This window comes from Trachypithecus francoisi, unplaced genomic scaffold (genome assembly GCF_009764315.1).
Source record: "Trachypithecus francoisi isolate TF-2019V2 unplaced genomic scaffold, Tfra_2.0 Lachesis_group2, whole genome shotgun sequence".
Taxonomy (NCBI): domain Eukaryota; kingdom Metazoa; phylum Chordata; class Mammalia; order Primates; family Cercopithecidae; genus Trachypithecus; species Trachypithecus francoisi.
This window is the reverse complement of record NW_022681465.1, coordinates 41,894,735-41,917,562: the sequence shown is the minus strand read 5'-3', so window position 1 is coordinate 41,917,562 and position 22,828 is coordinate 41,894,735. Positions and strand designations below refer to the sequence as shown.

The 22,828-nt window shown below is 36.1% G+C and overlaps 1 protein-coding gene and 1 long non-coding RNA gene across 2 annotated transcripts in view; both read right to left on the bottom strand.

Moving 5' to 3' along the window:
• The window catches only part of KIAA0825 (KIAA0825 ortholog), a 438,259-nt gene that overhangs the window by 69,425 nt on the left and 346,006 nt on the right, over positions 1 to 22,828 (bottom strand). The window lies entirely within an intron of this gene.
• On the bottom strand, positions 2,534 to 22,238 carry LOC117064915. The gene is made up of 3 exons (XR_004429735.1): positions 22,228 to 22,238; positions 12,660 to 12,666; positions 2,534 to 3,872 (listed from the first exon to the last, which is right to left on the bottom strand). It is a non-coding gene; the product is annotated as an uncharacterized LOC117064915 (long non-coding RNA).

The following is a 22,828-nucleotide window of genomic DNA, read 5'->3' as shown; positions in this document are numbered from 1 at the left end:
AAGATAAGCCAACTCATCCCATAAAAAAGAGGCTCTCTCAACATGCTTTCTTTAGGCTGGTACAACACCCCCAACACATCACCTTAACATTATTGTTAGTTTGGAACTATAGATTAGCTGGTTTATTTGGCCCTAAGTAAGTATTGGTTCTCTCCAATTGGAGAAAGAAGAAAGCAGGGTAAGAATATGGTAAAGCAGTGTTCAAGGAAGATCACTGTGAAAGTAAATGGAAGGGATTTGGCCTGAATCTGAAAATTCAGTCTGGGACTCTTTAGGGGTGAAGGGGGTAGTAGTGGGAATAGAGACGAGAAAAGTTTGTACACTGAGAGAAACGTTGGTGGGAGCCTGTTCCATTCAGATGGAGTGGAAGGTAGGTTTAATTGCTGCTATTGGGCTTTTTTACCTGATTTTTAACAGGAGGAATCCAGGAGGAATAAAGGGATTAGCCTGTGATAAGAGGGGATAAAAGGCAAGGATTATGTGGTCCTGGGGGACCCAGGGCTCCTGTTCATACTAAAGGGCTTGGTCTATCCTGAACAGGTTAACATCAACACCACTAGGACCATATTTGGGGAGGAGAGCCATTTTTCTCCGTCTTCTCACTTCCCCCACATAGAAAAGATTCACAAGAATTGTCTCTAAGAACTTCTAAATGCAGCAGTATTAGACTAGACAAGCCACAAAGGAGCAGGAAATAGCTTCCTAATTTTTTTTCACATATTTAATTCTCTACCGTTGCCCTTTATTTGGTGATAGTTTAGGAGAACTGAAAAGTACAGAAACAGATTAGATGAAAATCCATATTTAATCCTCCAGTTGTCAAATTTCCATGAATCTATGTTAATTAAATAACTTGAATCAGGTCCTCATTTACACATTTACTCCTTAATTATTGTGATTATCTTGACTTTAAAATTCTGCATCAACTGGAAATGAGTCCCACAAAACACAAAATATTATGACATATCCATGTTGACATAAGAGGAAAATACGAACATTTCAAAGGATTTTTTTTCTCTTTTACTATGTATACATGTATGAGGTTGAGTATGAAGTAGCTATTCAAACATTTCAGAACTCGAATATCTTGATAACCAAAGGAAGCATTTAAAAATTTAAATTATTCATATCTTTAATTTTCTATCTGGTGAGTGTAGACACCATTTTCAAATGGCTTACATGTCATTTAAAAAAAAAACTTTCCTTAAAATGGAAATAAATACCATAGTGAAAAAACTTAGCAAGAGAATAAAAGGCTTTTACTCTTACAAATATACATTCTCAGTGGTATCTGATTTCACATCTTTTGCTTCCATTAAGGCTGAGCAGAGCCCCATAAGTGAGAAGCCACAAAGACTTGAGGTTACACAGTGATCCACAGTTGCCACAGAACTGAGCAGTGAGTGAAACCCTGGTGTCACACATGCTATTGACCATCATGGGCTGAACTCCTGGTCCACTGAGCAGCATATTTAGTCATACATACCCATACTGTAGATAGCCCTATATTTTGAAATGACAGTCTTGATTTAAGTTTTGCTTTCTGAAAACCTACTTCAAAGATAGAGAATTATTAGACCAGGGCAGAGAAGATAGAAGTATAGTCCAGGAAGAACACTTTTGCTATTCATATATTTATATCAGTGTTTTTTAAAAAGGGACACACAAATAATATTATAGAGATTTAACGTGCAGTAGTGAGAACATAACTATTCGGGACTGAGAAGTATATAATACTAAGGGATTGTGTGAATAATACTTAGATTCACTTACAAGGCGATACGTTTTTTATCAAAATAAGGTGGGGATGCTGCAAACGTCTCATTGTTGGGCATTCTTATAGCTCTTGGGTATATTGCCCAACAGTATCACAATCATAAAGCTCATTGAGTCAAGGTAATGAAACTCAGGGAACATTGAATATATGCAATGTTTGTTTACAAAATCATCATATGATAGAATAACAATAAAACACAAACATGTAGGTATTCTAAAAATGAAACACCATTAGTAACTCCAAAATGAGTAAAGGGTGTGGGCTTACCAAGAAAGCCATATAATTATATTTATATCTCAGTTTCACATCATAAAGCAAATATTGGAGCAGTAATGACACTACTTAGAAATGACTTGAATGAATGCTTCTGGAATCCTAAACTTCTTATAGTTTTCCAAGCTTAAATGCTGTTTCATACCTTTTGCTCATGCTTTTCTTCCCTGTGCCTTGAACACCTTAGCTTCTGTTTTTTACCTAATTCCTTCTCGTCCATCTAGACTGAATTCTAACCAATTTGTTTTTGGAAAGTCTTGACTGACTTCACAGGCTGGGTTAGGGATGCCTCTCCATCCAAAAGCATTCCAAGCATATTTCCAATCATGATAGGTCAAAGGATTTGCCCCACTGTAAGTGATGTGAGGGCAAAGAATGTGTATACCATTTTATCTTTTATTTCCCTGCTTTGGAAGAGTGTTTGTCACTTAGTGGGTATCCAAGGAAAGACTGCTGAACTAAATCAAACTGCAGCAGCAAACATTCCAAAAGTGTGAGGAAAAGGGAGATTGCCAACATACCATAGAGTTGATTTCATGCTATGATTAAATTGGAGGGCCTTGTCCATGAACTTACTCCATGTATCCTGCCTCTACCCTCTAATTTATGCTCCTTCCTCCCCACTGCATATTTCTTCTCAATGTCACCTGCTAACATCCTACTTATCTGCTTCCAGATCTCCATCAAATTTCTTGTTCTCCATGAATGTATTGTCCAACTGGATACTATTCCTCTGCTCTTAACCTATAGATTTTTTTTTTTCGTTCCTTCCTATGACATTTACCTTATTCAACTTTGGGGTCTTGTTATTTGTATGCTTAGCTCCTCTCTATCTTTGTGCTTTTGCACTGGCTATCGTTAAGCTTTATGCATATTAAATACTCCATAAATAGCTCATAAAGGTCCCCAAACTTTTTGGCACTAGGGACTGGTTTTGTAGAAGACAGTTTTTCCACAGATGGGGGCAGGGAGGAGAGACAGTTGTGGAAGGATTCAAGGGCCTTACATTTATTGGCACTTTATTTCTATTATTATTACATTGTAATATATAATGTATGTACATGTATATGTTATTACATGTAATATGTACAATGACAGATCATTAGACATTAGATTCTTATAGTGAGTGTGCAATCTAGATCCCTCGCATGCACAGTTCACAATAGGGTTCACATTCCTATGATAATCTAGTGTTGCCGCTGATCTGACAGGAGGTGGAACTCAGCTTCACTCACTTGCCCACCACTCACCTCCTGCTGTGCAGCCTGGTCCCCGACAGTCCATGGACCAGTACCATCTGTGGTCTGGGGGTTGGAGACCCCTGAGCTATATGAACAGATTATAAAAAATATATCCCATGTTCACAATATTTAAATACAGTTATGTACTGCTTAACAATGAGGATACGATCTAAGAAATGCATTGTTAGGCAACTTCATCAATGAACATCATATAGAGTGGACTTACACAAACCTAGGTGGTAGAGCCTACTACACACCTAGGCTATATAGTATAGCCTATTGCTCCCAGGCTACAAATCTGCACAGCAAGTTACTGTACTGGAATACTGTAGGTCATTGTAACATACTGGTACTTGTGTGTCTAAACATATCTATACATAGAAAAGGAGTAAAAATACCATATGAAAGACAATGGTGCACCTTTACAGGGCACTTACCATGAGTAGGGCTTGCAGGACTAGAAGTTGCACTGGTGAGCCAGTGAGTGAGTGGTGAATGAATGTAATGGCCTAGGACATTACCGTACGCTACTGTAGAACTTATAAACACTCCACACTTAGGCAACACTACATGTATAAAAACTAGTTTTTTCAATAATAAATTAACCTTAGCTTACTGTATTTCTTTACCTTTATAAATGTTTACATTTTTAAACTTTTGACTCTTGTGATAACATTTAGCTTAAAATGCAAATATATTGTATAGCTGTGCAAAAAATTCTTTCTCCATATCCTTATTCTATAAGCTTTTTTCCTATTTTAAAAACATTTTTATTTTTTACTTCTGAATTTTTTTTTGTTAAAAACTAAGACCAAAACACACACATTATCTGAAGCCAACATAGGGTCAGAATCATCAATATCACTGTCTTCCACTTCTACGTCTTACCCCACTGGAAGTCTTTTGGGGCAATAACACACATGGGGCTGTCATCTCCCATGACAATGCTGCCTTCTACAGTATCTCCTGAAGGACTCACCTGAGGCTGTTTTACAGTTAACATTTTTTTTAATAAGTAGAAGGATTACACTATAACAATAAAAGTATACAGAAGGAAATATATAAACCAGTAACATAGTCATTTGTTAATATTGTCAAGTAGTATTTACTATACATAATTTTATGTGCTATACTGCACTTTTATATGACTGGCAGCACAGATTTGTTTATACCAGCATCAACACAAACATGTGAATAAGGTGTTGCACTACCACTTTACGGCAGCTATGATATCACTAGGCAATAGGAATTTTTCAGCTCCATTATAATCTTATGGATTATATAAATAGCATATATAAACTTATATGCTGTTCATTATTTACTGAAACATAATTATGTTGCAAATGACTATATAGAGACAATTAACTAAACAAATCCTGTGAATCCTGATTCAGATTCCATACATTAAGAATTTGTGATAAAACACTTGATCTGGTTCTTTTATACATTCCATGTACATGGTGAGCCAATTTAAGAAGATAAACTGCACTAAAGGTCTTAGACCTATTTTATTATGGGACTGAAAACTATTAGTATTAACCTATTTTAGCCATCACAGCAAACTTGGAAACATGTATGCATTAGGATGACCTAGAGTTTAGACTCCTCAGTAACCACTGATTCATTTTTGTGATGTTTTACATGTCCCTTCAAATTTTATTGCTTCTCTAATTTTGTAATAGAAACATTCAAGCCAGGTTGTCAGAATTCTTATCATTCATTTTCTCTCTTCCAAGAGTATTAAGTGTTGCATTTCACTTTCATCAAAAGAAGATGCTAGTCCTCCACAGACTACCAGGTGTGACCCTAAGAGTCCCTCTTTGTGGCCTCAGGGGTAGAGCCTGCCAGGATTCCACAAGGAGCTGGAGTTAGGGTGACCAGGAGCAGGAAGTGGCCAACTTTCATCCTCCTCTAGGAGCTGCCACTTGACAAGTCATTCCTATTCAATCCACAAAACTTTACAGACTCCAAGTAAATGATGTGTATTTCTACGGTGTCCTTACAGATGGCTACAAGTTCCACCAAACCATGCCTGTGAAGGTTACTTCTGTAAAATCAGACATGGCCAATATATGCATCCGGACCCTCCTTCAGCTGTCCAAGGTCAAGAGGTCCTCAACCAAGACAATTACAAAATATGCTCTCCTGAGACTGAGTCTTCACAGGAACCTGCCCCAAGAGGCAAGAATGAGGGGATGTTTTGTGAGAAGTTTTCTGAAAATCAAGGAGTAAGACCCAGAGGACAGGGGCAGTCTCTGCTCATTCTCCATTCATGAGTCCACTCTGTCACAAACAGGCCTGAACTCATTTCCTTTGCTGCCTGAGCTTTCAAGATTTCAAGATCATGGAAAACCTAAGTAGTCCCTGGGAATGAGGCATTTATGTCCTTATTCTTTGATAAGTTCCTATTATTGAAGGAAAAAATACAGAGGTCTCTGTCTTTATCTCCCTCCCCAAAGAACCTTGTCTTTTCTTTGGTGAAATCTACTTTCTCAGTAAGAATCTATGTAAGGGTTAGGAAGTTAGGATGTCTGTGACTTGTGAGACACTGCGTCAAGGCCCATTTTTTTCTCACCTACACCTTTGCCCTCTAGTTCCAGGCAAAACAGTGAAGTGCATAATTTGCCCCTATGATCTTCCTTCTTCACTGTCATTTAGTAGTCTCCCTTCCTTTATCTCTCAGGGCACCCCTTGGCTACACGGGTCTACTTGTAATAAAATATTTCAGAGTTGAAAGGAACCTTAAAAATCACCGATTATAACCACTAAACAGCTTCTCCTGAAATCCTAGTCCAACTTGCCCATACTGAAAGCTAACTGTTTTAGCTAATCAGATAAAAGAATCCATGCCAATAGCCTGTAAGAGAAGATTAAAGGAGATTCTTGGGCCTTTCTCTCCTCTCCCAGGCAACCAACATATATTTTAATTGCGATTCGCTGGAGATAATGTTTCATTCAATATTTCAGGTAAGGAGAGAAGAAAAGAAGAGGAGAGAGGATGGTATAATGAAAGGATCAAGGAGTGCTGTTATTTTTTGAGCAAGTGAGACCATTTGTTTATTCTATACATAGGCTTTGACTCCATTTATTATTTTGAACAATCAAGAAAAATAGCTTTCTTGATGGTGGCAGAAGAATGATATAGAAAAAGCTTTCTTGATGGTGGCAGAAGAGTGATGTAGAAAAAGAGCAAGGATTTAAGAAGCAAGAATGTTGTTCTCAAAATTGAAACCTAACCCAGAAAACCAAATTTGTGACCAATGATTAGAATGTCACTATATATTTCTTTGCAAAGATACTCTCTTGCATAATTTGCTGTTAACAATCATAAAAGCAAGCATCTTCAAATTTATTTTTATATATGATGGTATATGAAAACAAATTAGAGTTTATTCATCCATATGCCAGATACTCCTCATTTCTAAATTGTGTTTTTATTGGTAAAAATCACATATATTAAAGCTACATTTTTGTTGTATATATTTAAGATATACAATATGATGCTCTGATATACATTGTGAAGTGATTACTACAGTCAAGCAAATTATCATATCCATCAACTCGCACAGTTACCCTTTCGTATGTGTGGCAAAAGCATCTAAATTCTACTTTCTTAGCAAAAAATCCCAAGTACAATACAATATTAACTGTAGTCCTCATGTTGTACTTAGATCTAGACTTGTTCATCCTACATAACTACAACTTTTTATCCTTTGACCTACATCTCCACATTGCCTCCCCAATTACCTCTTCCAAAAAATTACCTTTTTGTCCAAACAATGCTTTACCTTTTTGTTGTTGCTTTTAACTTTCAAAAGTTAATTTCACATGTCATTTTTACCATGTTACAATCCTGTGAGATGGATGGCACTACTAATAAAGAAACAGCTAAAGAGGCACAATGAGACTTATCCAAGTTCCAGAGTTAGTCAGGGACTAACTAATTATCTGTGGTGCCATATCTGAGCACGTGTCTCCTGGTTCCCATATCTGGACTCCCTTTAGCCCAAAAAATATAGCCCAAAAATGAAGTCTACTTCATGTAGACTATATACCTTTTTGTGGGCTCTCATTTGGGTCCTGATGATGGTCTTTACAGAACAGAAACTAACTGCAAAGGAATCTGTTACCTGTTCTCATCAGTGTGCCACATATTCTTCCCCTACAGGAAACAGAAGCCACAAGTGCAACTGTCGTGTTCATCACTTGACAAACATTTTCCAAGTGACATGAACATGTTAATTCCACTTCCATACAGTGTTTTAAGTATTCCTATGATGTACAAATATGCTAAATCTATCGAAGGCTGTTCTGGTGATCCAGAAAGTGTTATAAAAGGAACAAGGGAAATGATATTTTCTCTTACAGGAAGCATTAAAGATGTCTTCTTTAATAATTATTACAATAAAGATTCTCTAACAACATATGCTAGGCAATAATTTTTGTCTTATAGAAATATGAATGTTTTCTAATGGAAGACATTTAAAATGCCTCAGTTGAAGATTAATTCAAAGAAAAGCCCTCTTTGGGATTCATCGCAACATCTATAAGGTGGCATCATTTTTCCGGTATTCTTTTACTCTATCCTCTGCATTCGAAAGAGCGTATGTCCAACCTATAATTATTTTCTGCTAATTAGAGTAATTCATGGTTAAGTATTCAAAATGATTTCTTTTCAAAATCAACTCCATTTCTTTTTCTTTCTTTTTTTTTTTTGAGACAGAGTCTCGCTCTGTCACCCAGGCTAGAGTGCAGTGGCGCAATCTCGGCTCACTGTAACTTCCACCTCTGGGGTTGAAGTGATTCTCCTGCTTCAGCCTCCTGAGTAGCTGGGATTACAGCCACCCACCACCATGCCTGGCTAATTTTTGTATTTTTAATAAAATTTTATATTTTTAATAAAGATACATATTGACCAGGCTGGTCTCGAACTCCTGACCTCCGGTGATCAGCTCACCGTGGCCTCCCAAAGTGCTGGAATTACAGGTGTGAGCCACTGTGCTTGGTCTATCAACTCCATTTCTTGCCATGACATTAAAAAAAAGATACCGATAAAATATTATTAGAATGAAAATTTCTGTTAGGGGAGAATATACTTTTTACTCTCCTTAAATAGCACTAAAATCTTTCTTCACTAGGAAAGGTCCTGTGAATTCCTACTTCAATTCATTTGGACTAGAGAAGGGCAAACTGAATCATGAGGTGATGACTATAAATGTTTTTGCTAATAATTAAGGATTAGTTGTATTGAGTATATAGGAGTAAGTAATTTTACTATTAATATATTCTTAAAGAAGAGTTATAAAGCAGTAAGACCTAACAATGGCTAAGGGCTAACAGTAAACACAGTAGCTTGGGACCCTGGATGTCTTAAGATGTACACTGACTAGACAATGTCTCTTTGTGGGCTTTCCTTTGGGTATTGCTGATGGCTAAATCTCCCTTTTTGTCCTAATCTTGATCCCTCTTTTCAAAAAGCAGCTTTTTCTTCTTTTATCTGCCTAGGAAAGTCCTAGGCCTTCATCTGTCTCTAAATTAAGAACATGCTTGCCTGCATCCTGACACTTTCCCCATTCTGACCTCACTTACTTCTCCACTTTGTTCTATTCTGATTGTCATAAGAGACCCAACTATCCCTCCTAAGAGGGTGAGGTGCTCCTCTGCCTAAATTTGTCTTAGGTAATAGCCTCAATATGCATCTGCTCTACACGGCCAAATTTTCTACATACATTTATTGAGTACCTTCAGTGTGCAAGACTGAAAGTTATATAATCTCCTAAAATGAAGTTGAAATGCCAACTGTGTGTGACACAAGGAGTTCCATTGGATTAAAATGAACAGAGGAGAATAAAGTTATTGATGCATAAATTTAAGAGTAAAAAAAGGATTATTAAATTAGAAATGACATCTACTTCTAGATTCAGAAGACAAAGGAGAAAGTTGTAAGTCTTGGAAATACTGAAATTATTGCTAAAATAAACTGCTTCCGGTTTGACCAGGACTAAACAATGTCTTGTTCTTCATATTTAATGAAAACTTTCAACTTAGTTGATTTGCTCTTCCCCCCTGTTATGGACTAAATGTTTGTGTCACTGCAAAATTCATATGGTGAAGTCCTAATGCCAACGTAATGGTTAGGAGGTGGGGCCTTTCGGAATTAATTATTCATAAAGTTGGAGCCCTCATGAATGGGATTGATGCCCTAATAAGAAGAAATATGAGTTTGCTGTCGCGGCTCTGCTTTCTGCTATATAAGGACACAAAGAGATGCCAGCCATCTGCAATCCAGGAAGCTGGCCCTTAGCAGACACTTGATCTGCTGACACTTTGATCTTGGACTTCCCAGCCTCCTGAGCTGTGAGAAATAGCTGTTTATTGTTTAAGCCACCCCAACTATGGTAATTTGTTATAGCTGCCTGAACTAAGACATTCTCCCATTGGGAATACAGCTCAACTTTTGTAACAAAAATTGGTTTTAAAATCCCTTCCTTACACCTTACATAAAAATTAACTCAAGATGGATTAAAGACTTAAATGTAAGACCTAAAACCATAACAACCCTAGAAGAAAACCTAGGCAATACCATTCAAGACATAAGCATGGGCAAAGACTTCATGACTAAAACACCAAAAGCAATGGCAGCAAAAGCCCAGATTGACAAATGGGATCTAATTAAACTAAAGAGCTTCTTCACAGCAAAACAAACTATCATCAGAGTGCACAGGCAACCTACAGAATGGGAGAAAATTTTTACAATCTACCCATCTGACAAAGGGCTAATATCCAGAATCTACAAAGAACTCAAACAAATTTACAAGAACAAAACAAACAGCCCCATCAAAAAGTGGATAAAGGATATGAACAGACACTTTCAAAAGAAGACACTTATGCAGCCAACAGACATATGAAAAAATGCTCATCATCACTGGTCATTAGAGAAATGCAAATCAAAACCACAATGAGATACCATCTCCCCCTAGTTAGAATGGTGATCATTAAAAAGTCAGGAAACAACAGATGCTGGAGAGGATGTGGAGGAATAGGAACACTTTTACACTGTTGGTGGGAGTGTAAATTAGTTCAACCATTGTGGAAGACAGTGTGGCGATTCCTCAAGGATCTAGAACTAGATCCTTTTGAAATAGGATAGAAATACCATTTGACCCAGCAATCCCATTACTGTGTATACACCCAAACGATTATAAATCATTCTACTATAAAGACATATGCACATGTATGTTTATTGCAGCACTATTCACAATAGCAAAGACTTGGAACCAACCCAAATGTCCATCAGTGATAGACTGGATTAAGAAAATGTGGCACATATACACCATAGAATACTATGCAGCCATAAAAAAGGATTAGTTGATGTCCTTTGCAGGGACATGGATGAAGCTGGAAACCATCATTCTTAGCAAACTATCACAAGGACAAAAAACCAAACACTGCATGTTCTTACTCATAGGTGGGAGTTGAACAATGAGAACACATGCACACAGGGAGGGAAACATCACACACCAGGGCCTGTAGAGGGGTTGAGGGCTGCGAGAGGGATAACATTAGAGGAAATACCTAATGCAAACGATGGGTGCAGCAAACCAACATGGCACATGTATACATATGTAACAAACCTCCACATTGTGCACATGTACCCTAGAACTTAAAGTATAATAATAAAAAAGTTTTTAAATGTTTCAACACTTAGATTTTCACAGTAACTGTGACAGAAACTAGAAGAAAAAAAAAGGATCTAGTTAAGTGTGTCTTAGTCCATTCATGAAATAAACCTTTATTATTTTCTGATTTGAGGAATATGTAAATTCTACAGGCTATTTTTGAGACTTTGACATCAGGATTTCATTTCAATGCTATCATCTCTTGCTTTTTTGGTAACTTAGAGTACTTTAAATTAACATTAAGTTTTATCAGAGTAATACATGCACATAGCTTTAAAAGTCTAAATAATACATAATGGAAAACATGTCATTTTCTCACCCTTCCCCATACCTCAAAGGCAACAAGTATGCACAAAGATCTGTTTCTTCTGATATTTAACTCCATATTTCTAAATAGTCTTCTAATATTTCTATCTCTTGACTCATCAATTTTAGATATTGATTATTTGCCATAGTGTAGCCACTTATAACCATGAGGGGAAGACACCTCAGTATTACCAAGGACTCAGGCTTCCTTCCACTTCCTGTTCCTCCATTCTTAGTGTATGAGTCTTAGCTCCATGCTCATGATTAGCTGCTTTTCCAGAAGCTCTGCTCAGCAGGTTCTACCCACATCTCATTGGCCAGAACTAAGTCACATGACCACATCTAGACACAATGGAGTTTGGAAAAATCAGCACTTCAGGTTTTCAGTCTCTACCCTAAAGAACTCAAAGGAAAAGAGGGTTGTGAATGGCTTTTAGGTATCAGTCCACTGTCTGCCACAGTAGCCATCCATGAGTTTTTCAAATGCTCTCAGTAGATCTGTTAAAAGCCTATCATATTTTCTGAGTGTTTCAGTACATCAACGAATATATCAGAATGCTTTTCAGTATGTTCTGTGTCATGGCACACATTGAAAATAATATTTTTATGGTTCTTTGTGAGAAATGGGAGGATGGAATTAAAGGCCTGAGGCCACTGGCCTGGGACTCTGACCATTCCAGGCACTACCCAGACACTCCAAGGATGAGAGAACCAGTTTCCCCACATTTGTAATCCACTAACAGCTCTGGTCTTTTGGGGAGATTTCCTGTAACCTTTAATCCAGACTGTCTAGACCTACAACACAGTCATCATGCTGGGACTTTTCTGTGCTTCCCTCCCCTATGTTAGATTTCCTGCTTTCTGGATCTTCCTCTTTCTTGGTTTGCTCCATTATTTTGCCAATGCAATATTCTAGTACTTTCCTTTAAAACGTGTTTATAAGAGGTAAATATTTTGAATCCTTGTATGTGTGAAAATGTCTCTATCATGCTGTCTGAATTTTGAAAGCAAGTCTTTTGGTTTTCAATGCTGCTTTTGAGGTGAGCAATGGTATTCTGATTCCCAGTGCTCTCTATTTAGCCTGCTTCTTCTTCTTGTGTGGATTTTAAGATCTTCTCTTTATCCCCAGAGAGTTATAAATGTTCATGATGATGTACATTGGTATGAGTCTCTTTTCATGTATTGTACAAAGAACTTGGTGAATCCTTTTAATATGGAACTGGTCCATATTGATTTTTTTTTTTTTTTTATGTTAGATCTTTGGTAATCTTCTTTCTGACAATGTTTTCTGTTCTCTTTTTTTTTTTTTTTTTAAGGAGAGACTCCTATTATTTGGGCATTAGGAAGACATCTTGAATTGTTATAGTTTCCTATGTTTTCTACATTTTTTCTTTTTGCCTTATTTTCTAGCAGAATTTCTCAACATTATCTTTCAAACTGCTATAGAATATTTTAATTTCTTGTTTTCTTATAGGTCATTTTTTATTAGTGCCTTGTTCTTGTTATAAGAATCCAATAGCTATTAATTCTCTGAGAATATTTATTATAGATTTTCTCCAGTTTTCTTCTGCCATCTAATGCAGGTGTATCTTTAGATCAGATCATTAGATCTCTAGATCATTAGTGATCATGTATCTCTAATTCCTGTGGGTGCTTTTTTTTCTATTTCTCTCTTTTGATTTATCTTATTCATGTTAGAGATTTGCCTCAAGCATGTAGGCTATCTAGGTAATTCTAGGCTATCTATTCATATTTAAATCCAAATCCCTAAAGAACTCTTTGGAAGATGTATGTTCGTGGGTATGCATGAAGGAGGTGGGGCTGTCAATTGAGGGGTTTCACTGGAGCTGGAGTTTTTGTTTGAGGACTTCCAAATTTTAATATTTAATATTTAATATTTGAGGGAAAGACTGCATAATTTTTATTTCTTTAAAAGGGATAACTGTAAAAAGTTCATAACATTAATCAGTGTTGTATGTGTCTCAACAGGGTGTCAAGATACATCTTGGTGTTGAATGAAGTTGTTCCATATGGGCTTATTTCTCAGGTAAATATCAGAATAAGTTTATGTGGGCAGTATACTGGTATGTCCTCAAACATCTGTCACCATTAATACATAATACCCTTTTTGTGTTTGAAGAAGACATTCGATATCTTCCATATTTGGGAGATAATCTGAAATACTGCACCCTGTTTATTAGGAAGGTAATTTCCTTCCAACGTGAATCAAACAGTTACTAAAAAGACATTTGCATTACTTTGCTTTCTGTAGTTCATTAGGTACATAAGAAAGGCTGAAGGTAATAATGGAAATTTTTTTAATCTAGTTATCTGGAAAAATGCTTTCTTATGTAACTATGAACATTGTTCCTGATCTTTGGTTTGTATTTTTGGTTTAAATATTGAAAATATTAATGTTCTAATAATTACATATCTGGATAGATGTTCAAAGAGCTAAAGAATTTTTATCATGACATTATTTAGACAAAATATTAGCGACTGAGTAAATGTCCAGTTATAGATTATTCAAATAATGTATTTTGGGACATCCGTTCCATGAAATAATTTGTGGACATTTAATGTGATAATGTAGAACGTCAACTTTCAGATGGAATGTGTTAACACTTGTTTATCTGGTTAGAGATACAACTAACATGTTGGGAACTGTGTATAACTGGAAGCCTATCGTATCTGTACTACAACCTGATTGTCCAAATCTGAGCACACCCTTTGAATTTTTTATATGTTGCTTTGGGGAAGAAAATAGAGAACGCTTATGAAAATAATGTTTAATGATATGGCAAGTAATACAGAATAACTAAAGACAGAAGAAAATGAGCTGGATTGCCAACTCATGGCAGCTACACAGAACTGTAAGCATTCATTTAAGAAGGTACATTAGGTATCAGACAAATGGTCAAAGAAGCTTTCCACTAGTACAAATATTAAAGAGCATAAATTGTTTGAAAGCAGAGAACTGTCTAACTTGCAGCACAGTTATTTTTCCATATATACCTTTGTGAGGCTATATTTTCTTTCAGTTGTTGGCCTTGGAATTTGTTTCCCTTTTCTTCCTTTGTTACTTTAAAGGAATTAAGGTCAGCTGATGTATTTTTACTCTCCACATTTGAATTTGAGGCAGAACAATTCCCATGGAGGATTCTTATGGAACTTCATTTTAGTTATGTTTTAATAAAGTCTTATTTGTATTGACTTCTGGGGCAGCATGGCATTCCCTAACTGATAAACTACTTGGGTTTACTTTTTTATGGAGGGATTTTAATTTAATATGATAGATTCGACTGTTGTTTTTCAGGTTTTATATGCATGCCTGGAAGCCTTTTAATAACTTGCAATAACAAACAAAATGAATGTGACTTTTAGGGTAGACACTTTTGTAATTGATATTTTTATCAACTCAGGATGTTTATTTGTTTTGTCAAAAAAGGAAGTGCATTTTTTTCATCCTTGGGGAATAAAAAGTAATGGAATTGTAATTTACTAAAAAGTTGCGAGAAAGATTCCATAGTTGCAATGAAAAAAATTCATACAGATATATTTCTTGCTCTCTAGACATAAGATTCTTGCATAACTCACAAAAAGTACAAGATTTTTTTCCCTTATCTTAATAAATTCATTTGCCTTCCTGTATAAAGTAGTTAGGGATCAAGGAGTAATAGAATATTTTAAAAATATATTAACAGGAAGTAATTAAGCTTGCATGGACTAAAATACTACATAGGAAATTATATTATTTTAATTTTAAAAATTATACAGTTTTTAGTACTGAAGAATGGGATTTTGGACACAGAAGTGATTTTGATAAGTAACAGAATTCTGCCGAAGGCCACATAAAAGGCAAAAACAAGGAACATAAAAATAGAGAATCTACAAATTAGCATGTTATAATTACTCTCTTGCATAGCATTTAAGGACATCTTTGAAAAGATCCAATGTCCTCAGCAACTGTATCTAACTAGCATGTACTATAACTCAAATTGACATGATTCCTAAAGAGAAGCATCGGGACAACTCTTCTATAGTGATGAGGCATTACTGAACAATGTTTTTGGTTGATAAATAGTAATAGAAATTTGGGATTAAAATGGCCTTTTCAAAGGAATAGGTCACTCTGATGACAATAATAGGTACCTAAGTTTATCTCTCATTTCTTGATATTGAACCTGTTTGTTTTTGTGCATTATTCAGCTTGACACTTCAAGGATCCTTAATTTTTATGACGATGTTAGCATGCTGGTAACATTTTTGAAATACCTATATTTTTTAAAGCCTGTATTTTACTTTTCCCCAAGACTGAATATACATTGTCATGATAGTTACAAGGCTGATGAAATACTGAGGTATGGGAGCAGTGGTTGTGGCAGGGGTTGCATGGTGAAGAGGAGGCGAAGGAATATGAGGATTTCAACAAGTTGCTACAGTGAATAGTGCTTTGTCTCAGCCTTCCAGAAACAAAAGTGATAGCTGGTATTTATTAAGCTCTGCTGATAACTTGGAGAAATAAAATTCCTGAGTTTCAGTTTATTTGTAACTTATGGCTCAGTGATTTTATTTCTGCAAGTTATCTCTATATATACATATAGGCTTACCTGTTTTATTGTGCTTTGTTTTATTGCACTCCACAGATATGGCATTTTGTTTTTTTCTAATGACTTGAAGGTTTGTGGCAACCTTGCATCAAGTAATTTTATTGACACCATTTTTCCAACAGCATGTGCTCACTTCATATCTGGGTACCACATGTTGGTAATTGGCGATATTCAAAACTTTTCCATTATTATCATAATATGTATTAAAGTGATCTGTGACTAGTGGCCTTTGGTGTTTGTATTGGGCCATTCTTCCATTGCTATAAAAAAATTCCTGAGACTGGACAATTTATAAAGAAAAGTGGTTTAGTTGGCTCATGGTGCTGCAGGCTTTACAGGAAGCATGATGCTAGCATCTGCTTGGCTTCTGGTGAAGCCTCATGGAGTTGTCAATCATAGCAGAAGCGAAGGGGGAACAGGCACATCACATGAAAAAGGCAGGAGTGAGGTGAGGGAGAGATGCTATACACTTAAATGACCAGATCTTGTGTGAACTCAGAATGAGAGCTCACTTATCACCAATGGGATGGCCCAATGAATTCATGAGGGATCCACCCCCATGATCCAAACACCTCCCACCAGCCTCACCTCCAACAACGGGGATTACAATTCAACATGAGATCTGGGTTGGGACAAATATCCAAACTATATCAATGTTACTATTGTAATTGTTTTGCAGTGGCATCAACTGCGCCCACAGAAGATGGTGAACTTATTTGATAAATGTTATGTGTGTTTTCTGGCTGCTCCACCAATCAACTGTTCCACTGTCTTTCTCCCTCCCCTTGGGCCTCCCTCTTTCCTCAGGAAAAAAAAAAAAAAAAAATTGAAATAGGCCCATTAATAACCTTACAATTGTGCATAAGTGTACAAGTGAAAGGAAGAGCTGCACATCTCTCACTTTAAATCAAAAGCTAGAAATGATTAAACTTAGTGAGGGAGCATATCAAAAGCCAAGATAGGCCAAAAGCCAGGCCTCTTGCACCAGGCAGCCAGGTTGTGAATGCAAAGGAAACATTTTTAAAAGAAATTGAAAGTGCTACTCTAGTGAACACATGAATGATAAGAAAGTGAAATCATCTTATTGCTGATATGGAAAAGGTTTTACAGTCAGGTAGAAGATCAAACCACCACCAACATTCCCTTAAACCAAATCTTAATCCAGAGCAAGACCCTAACTGTCTTCAATTCAGTGAAGGCTGAGAGAGGTGAGGAAGTGTCAAAAGAAAAGTCTGAAGGTAGGAGAACTTGGTTCATGAGGTTTAAGGAAAGAAGCTGTTTCTACAGCATAAAAGTGCAAGGTGAAGCAGGAAGTACTGATGGAGAAGCTGCAGTGAGTTATTCAAAGGATCAAGCTAAGATCATTGAAAAAGGTGGCTACACTAAGCAGCAAATTTTCAAAGCAGATGAAACAGCCTTCTGTTGAAAGAAGATGCCATTTAGGAAATACATAGTTAGAGAGGTGAAGTCAATGTCTTACTCTAAAGCTTCAAAGGACAGGTTGATTCTTTTTTTATGGCTAATGAAGCTGATGAGTTTAAATTGAAGCCTATATTCATTTACCATTCCAAAAATCCTAGGGCCCTTAAGAATTACGCTAAATCTCCTGTGCTTTTTCTCTATAAATGGAATAATAAAGCTTGAATCATGGGATATCTGTTTATTGCATGGTTTACTGAATATTTTAAATCCACTGTTGAGACCTACTGTTCAGAAAAAAAGATTCTTTTCAAACTATTACTGCTCCATGACAATGTACCTGGTCATCCAAGAGCTCTAATGGAGATGTACAAGGAGATTTATGTTGTTTTTATGCCTGCCAACACAACATCCATTCTGTAGCCCATGGAACAAGGAGTGGTTTCAACTTTTAAGTCTCATTATTTAAGAAATACATTTTGAAAGACTATAGCTGCCAAAGATAGTGATTCCTCTGATGGACCTGGGAAAAGTCACTTGAAATCCTTCTGGAAAGGATTCATCAATCTAGATGCCAATAAGAACATTTGTGACTTGCAGGAGGAGGTCAAAATATCAATAATGAACAGGAGTTTGGAAGAAATTGATTCCAACTCTTTGAGATGTTTAAGACTTCACTGGAGGAAGTAACTGCAGAAGTGATGGAAACAGCAAGAGAACTAGAATTAAAAGCAGAGCCTGAAGGTATGACTGAATTGCTGCAATCTCACAATAAAGCTTGAAAAGATGAGTTGGTTCTTATGAATGAGCACAGAAAGTGGTTTCTTGATATGGAATCTACTCTTGGTGAAGGTGGTTTAAACACTTGAAATGACAACAAAGGATTTAGAATATTTGATAAATTTAGTTGAGAAGGCAGTGGCAGGGTTTGAGAGGATTAAGTTCAATTTTGAAAGAAGTTCTACTGTGGGTAAAATGCTGTCAAATAGCATCGCATTCTACAGAGAAGTCTTTTGTGAAAGGAAGTCAATTGATGTGGCAAACTTCATTGTTCTCTTATTTAAGAAATTGTCATAGTCACCCCAACCTTCAGCAACCACCACTCTGACTAGTTAGCAGCTGTCAACTTCGAGACAAAACTCTACACCAGCAAAATGATTATGTCTTGCTGAAGGCCCAGATGCTCCTTAGTATTTTAAAGCAATGAATTATTTTTAAATTAAGTATGTACATTGTTTTTTAGACATAATGCTATCGCACACTTAGTAGACTACAGTATAGTGTAAACATAACTGTTATGTGCACTGGAAAAACTTTCTGTGACTCAATTTATTGAAATATTCACTTTATTGTGGTGCTCTGGGACCAAACTGACAGTATCTCTGAAGTATGCCTAAATAGGCTATATATATATGTGTGTGTGTGTGTGTGTGTGTGTGTGTGTGTATAAGTTCTCTTTATGTATAGGCGATGCAGATCTCACAGATTATTGTGAGGATAAAATTATATAATATATGCAAAAGCCATATCAAGTTAAACTATGCAAAAGTATTCAAGGCTTACAATCCATAGGTATACTTTTATAAACTGAGCTACACTGACAAATCTTGCAGGATTTTTGTCTTCTTCATGTGATGGGCACACTAAAGAGAAAATGTTGTGTCATAAAAATGGAGTAAGGTGAAAAGAAACACTGCTTAATGTAGATGTCATCTACATCATCTGAGACTCTTGGGATGTCATACATTGCAAAGCAGGCAAAGGGGGAACAACTACAAAGGCTGCAATGAGGGTGCAAGCTCAGTGTGTTTGAGGAAAAGAAAACAAGCCAGCAAGGTAAAAGTGAAAGATGAAGTTGAGGGAGCCCTCCCGTAACATGCCAAGATATTCTTATCACTTTTCTCTAAACACCCCTGGCATTTTCTCTCTTACTCACTTGGTTTCTAAGTATATAATCTTGTATCATCCCACTTTAGTTGGTAATATACAGTTTTTACCACAGGCTCTTTGATGGACTCCATATCTTGGACTCTATATCTTAAGGCTCCTTATGCTCTTCACAGCACTCAGTGAAATGCTTTGCACATAATAGGTACACAACAAGTAGTAGTATAGTTGTTGATGAAGCCCAATTATATAAACTATTTTTCCTAGCAAAACAGAATAAACTTGAGACCTGCAAAAGTGAATGTCCTAAGTAGGAGGTGGCCCTGTAGATTAGCTCAGTCTAACGGTGAGCAGTTTGAAGATAGAACCTTTGAGTCTTCTGTATTCACTGGATTTCATTTAATGTCAATATCTAATAGAGCTCATTATGTGGCTGAAACTCATTAAAAGTTTGCTGAAATTCATCAAATGGCACACGTAAGATTTGTACATTTCATGATATGCAGATTTCTCCTCAGAAGAAAAAAAGAACTGTAAATAAATTTTGCCCTCTAGTTAATGAGAAGCACATTGAAGGATTTCTGGAAAAATATAACGATGGCTGTAACCGACTTTGAAATGCATAAAAAAATTATATGGATTGATGGATGGGTGGCAATATGGACAGGTATATGCAAAGGCAAGTGTAGTAAAATGGTAGATCAAGATGACGGGTGTTCAGGTATTCATTGTAAAGTTATTTCAACTTTTCTATAGGTTTGAATTTTTTATAATATGGGGAAAAGTCAGTTGAAATTGATAACTGAAAATTTCTATTAACAAAATGATTCAGTTTATAGCCAATGTGCTCTCAGTTTTATACATCTGAGCTTTCAGAAAATCTTTTGATTCTTATATAAATCCAAGATGTGGTCTGTTAATTTATGATTTTGAAAAGTACCCAAGGAAGTATTGTAATCAATTCAACTTATTGCCTTCCTAATTTAAGAGTTTTGGTTATGTTCACTTATGTTTTTCCAATCATGGCTATGTCCCTGATAAAACTTTCTAATCTATAGTGAAAAACTGTAGTCATTTGTGATGGTTAATGATAATCGATTTTTAACAATCCATATTACTTATTGAGTAGTACATCCTTACCTTAGCATTTCACCACGAGTGAAGCCAAAAAGTACAATCAACAGAATATATCAATAGTCCCTCCCTGTCTCTCTCTCTCTGCCTGCATTCCCATGTTTGTCTTCCCCCATTTCTTTCTTTTTCCTGAGGCAGAGAAATTACATAGCTTAGGTAAGCATGACATTTAAATGGGAGGGAATATGATCAACATTAGTGCAGACTAAAATTCTATAACTAGATTTATCTTCTTTTAGAATGAAATCTCTAAGAAACTGCAGCACATTTGTGCCACTGTATAACATAAAGAAAGTTTAACAAGTTCTCTCAATTTGCAGAACTTTTGGTTTCTACCTTTATCATCTAAGTTCTGAACAGTTTATTTTAACGTATTCATTTTGTGTATGATAAGTTGTTCTTTAGTTTTTCTGTTAAAACAACAGAATGCACTCTCACATTAACATTTTTGTAACTCCTGTCTGAAGTATACTTCTAACTTTCATTTTGTATTCCTGACAATTTGTATCTTTGAAGGAGACTTGGAGTGACAGCACTATAGTATCCCCGCTTCATCGGGGCCAATTTAGAGAAAATGTTTGAAATCAGTGGAAGTTCTAAGTTTTCAAAAGGTCTAAGTTTTCAAAAGGTCTACACAGGTGTCAATAAATATGAGAAATGGGCTCAGAGTTTTGTGTAAATGAATAGGTTGCATGTATTTTAAAGCAGTCTTACAGGAACACATTGAGAGATCTGGCATTCTTAAAATCAAACATATGTCATATCAACATTCCTAGTACAAAGTATTTTGTTACTGTTTCTGCACTCTAAATAGCCCTGTGTAAAGGCACATCATTGAACCAAAGCATATGGAGGCAGCTATTCAGTTATGCTGAGCTATGCTGCAATATCTTTTTGCTACTGCCTTACTCACCTATTTCTACACATTTGCCAATGGAAATTTCTGCTCTAGAAATTATACCGTGGCAAAGAGAAAAGTAAATACATGAGGTCTGATTCCATTTCTCAAGGCATATCAATATGAAACAGTGCTATTGTCTGTTTCCTGCGACTGCTGAATCAAGAAAACATATGCACCTATGCCTTAAGGAAGCAGTAACTCTTTAAACTGCCCTTTTTATTTACAATTACTTAATTACTTTATTTTGCCAAAAATAAAGGTCATTAAAATCATCTTGAACCTTGACTTAAATTTCAGAAGTAGCCTGCAAATAGTTGTACAGTCTTTACCTATGTTCCATTTAACACATTTAATAGATGTAAAAGCTCACAAGTGATGATATAAAGGATAATTTACGCTTGCAATGCATTTTTGTCCAATTAATAGATTGCCTGTGTGTTGCATATTTTGCATGACAAAAGAGCAGAATATTAAACTGCCATTCATAATGAAAATGCACTTTGCAAATTAAAAGTGCCGAAACAGAAATTTTTCACCCTGTTTAGGAAATAAACAGTCCTTAACCAATTAAACTGCATTGTAATAATTCTATGATTTATTGCAAGTTGTTTAACTTTCAAAACTCGGCTAACCCATATTAAGGTCACAATCCATCATGTCTTGCTTGAAAAGCCAGCAAATAATGGCTGTTGTATTAGCTGCTTTTGATGATAGTATGAAAGAAGTATTAGCACTTGTCAACAAAACTGCTTACAACATAACATTAGCATGCATGGGCTGCTGTACCTATTTATTATTCTGGCAGCTTCACACATATTGTTACAAGCTTATAAAACATTTTGTCGGGTGGAAACCGAATGTACACTGTTTGGTTTTCTGATAGACTGGCAGCATAAATGTCTGGGCTGACTTAGTTTAGTTTAAGTGTAAATAGAGACACAAATTCTTCAACCTGTTCTCTTATTGATACTGAAAAGTGCTGAATTATTCAGCATCCAACTCTTCTGTTTGTGTCTATCACAGTTATCAATTACCCATCAGTCTTCTTGTCAAAACAGAATGGATTAATCTGGCTGAAAATAAGACAAATAAATGGATACTATAACAGGGGTGTGGGGTTGCCAGACTGTCAAAGGGAAATCCAGGCACTGACATTTGCCGTCAAAAATGGGATCTCTGGCTTAAGTGAGCAAATGATTCCCTTTTGTGAGCCAAGAATGCACTTAGCTCACCGTAAGTAAATTAATCTGCCTTCTTCAACTGCTAATGCATTAGCACTGAGGTAGTAGTTCCATTGCCGAAATTCCTTCATGTTTCAATAATTTTGGTCATTGCTATTGTTTCTCACAGGAAAGGCAGATACATTCAGACACTTTATCTTGGTAAATAAAAAGTTGCCTGGTAAATAAATGAACCCATTTAACAACAAAGTTGTTGCTGATAGTTTTATGCCACTTCATAGCTCTCAGCTGATGTGACACCAAGTAACTCTTTGCACAGATGGCTGGTGGAATCCATCCAGCATCTGCAAAGTCCATCCCTGTTTTCTTTCCCAAACATTTTATTTGGAAATCTTGTTTGGCAGACTTCCTGAGACTCTG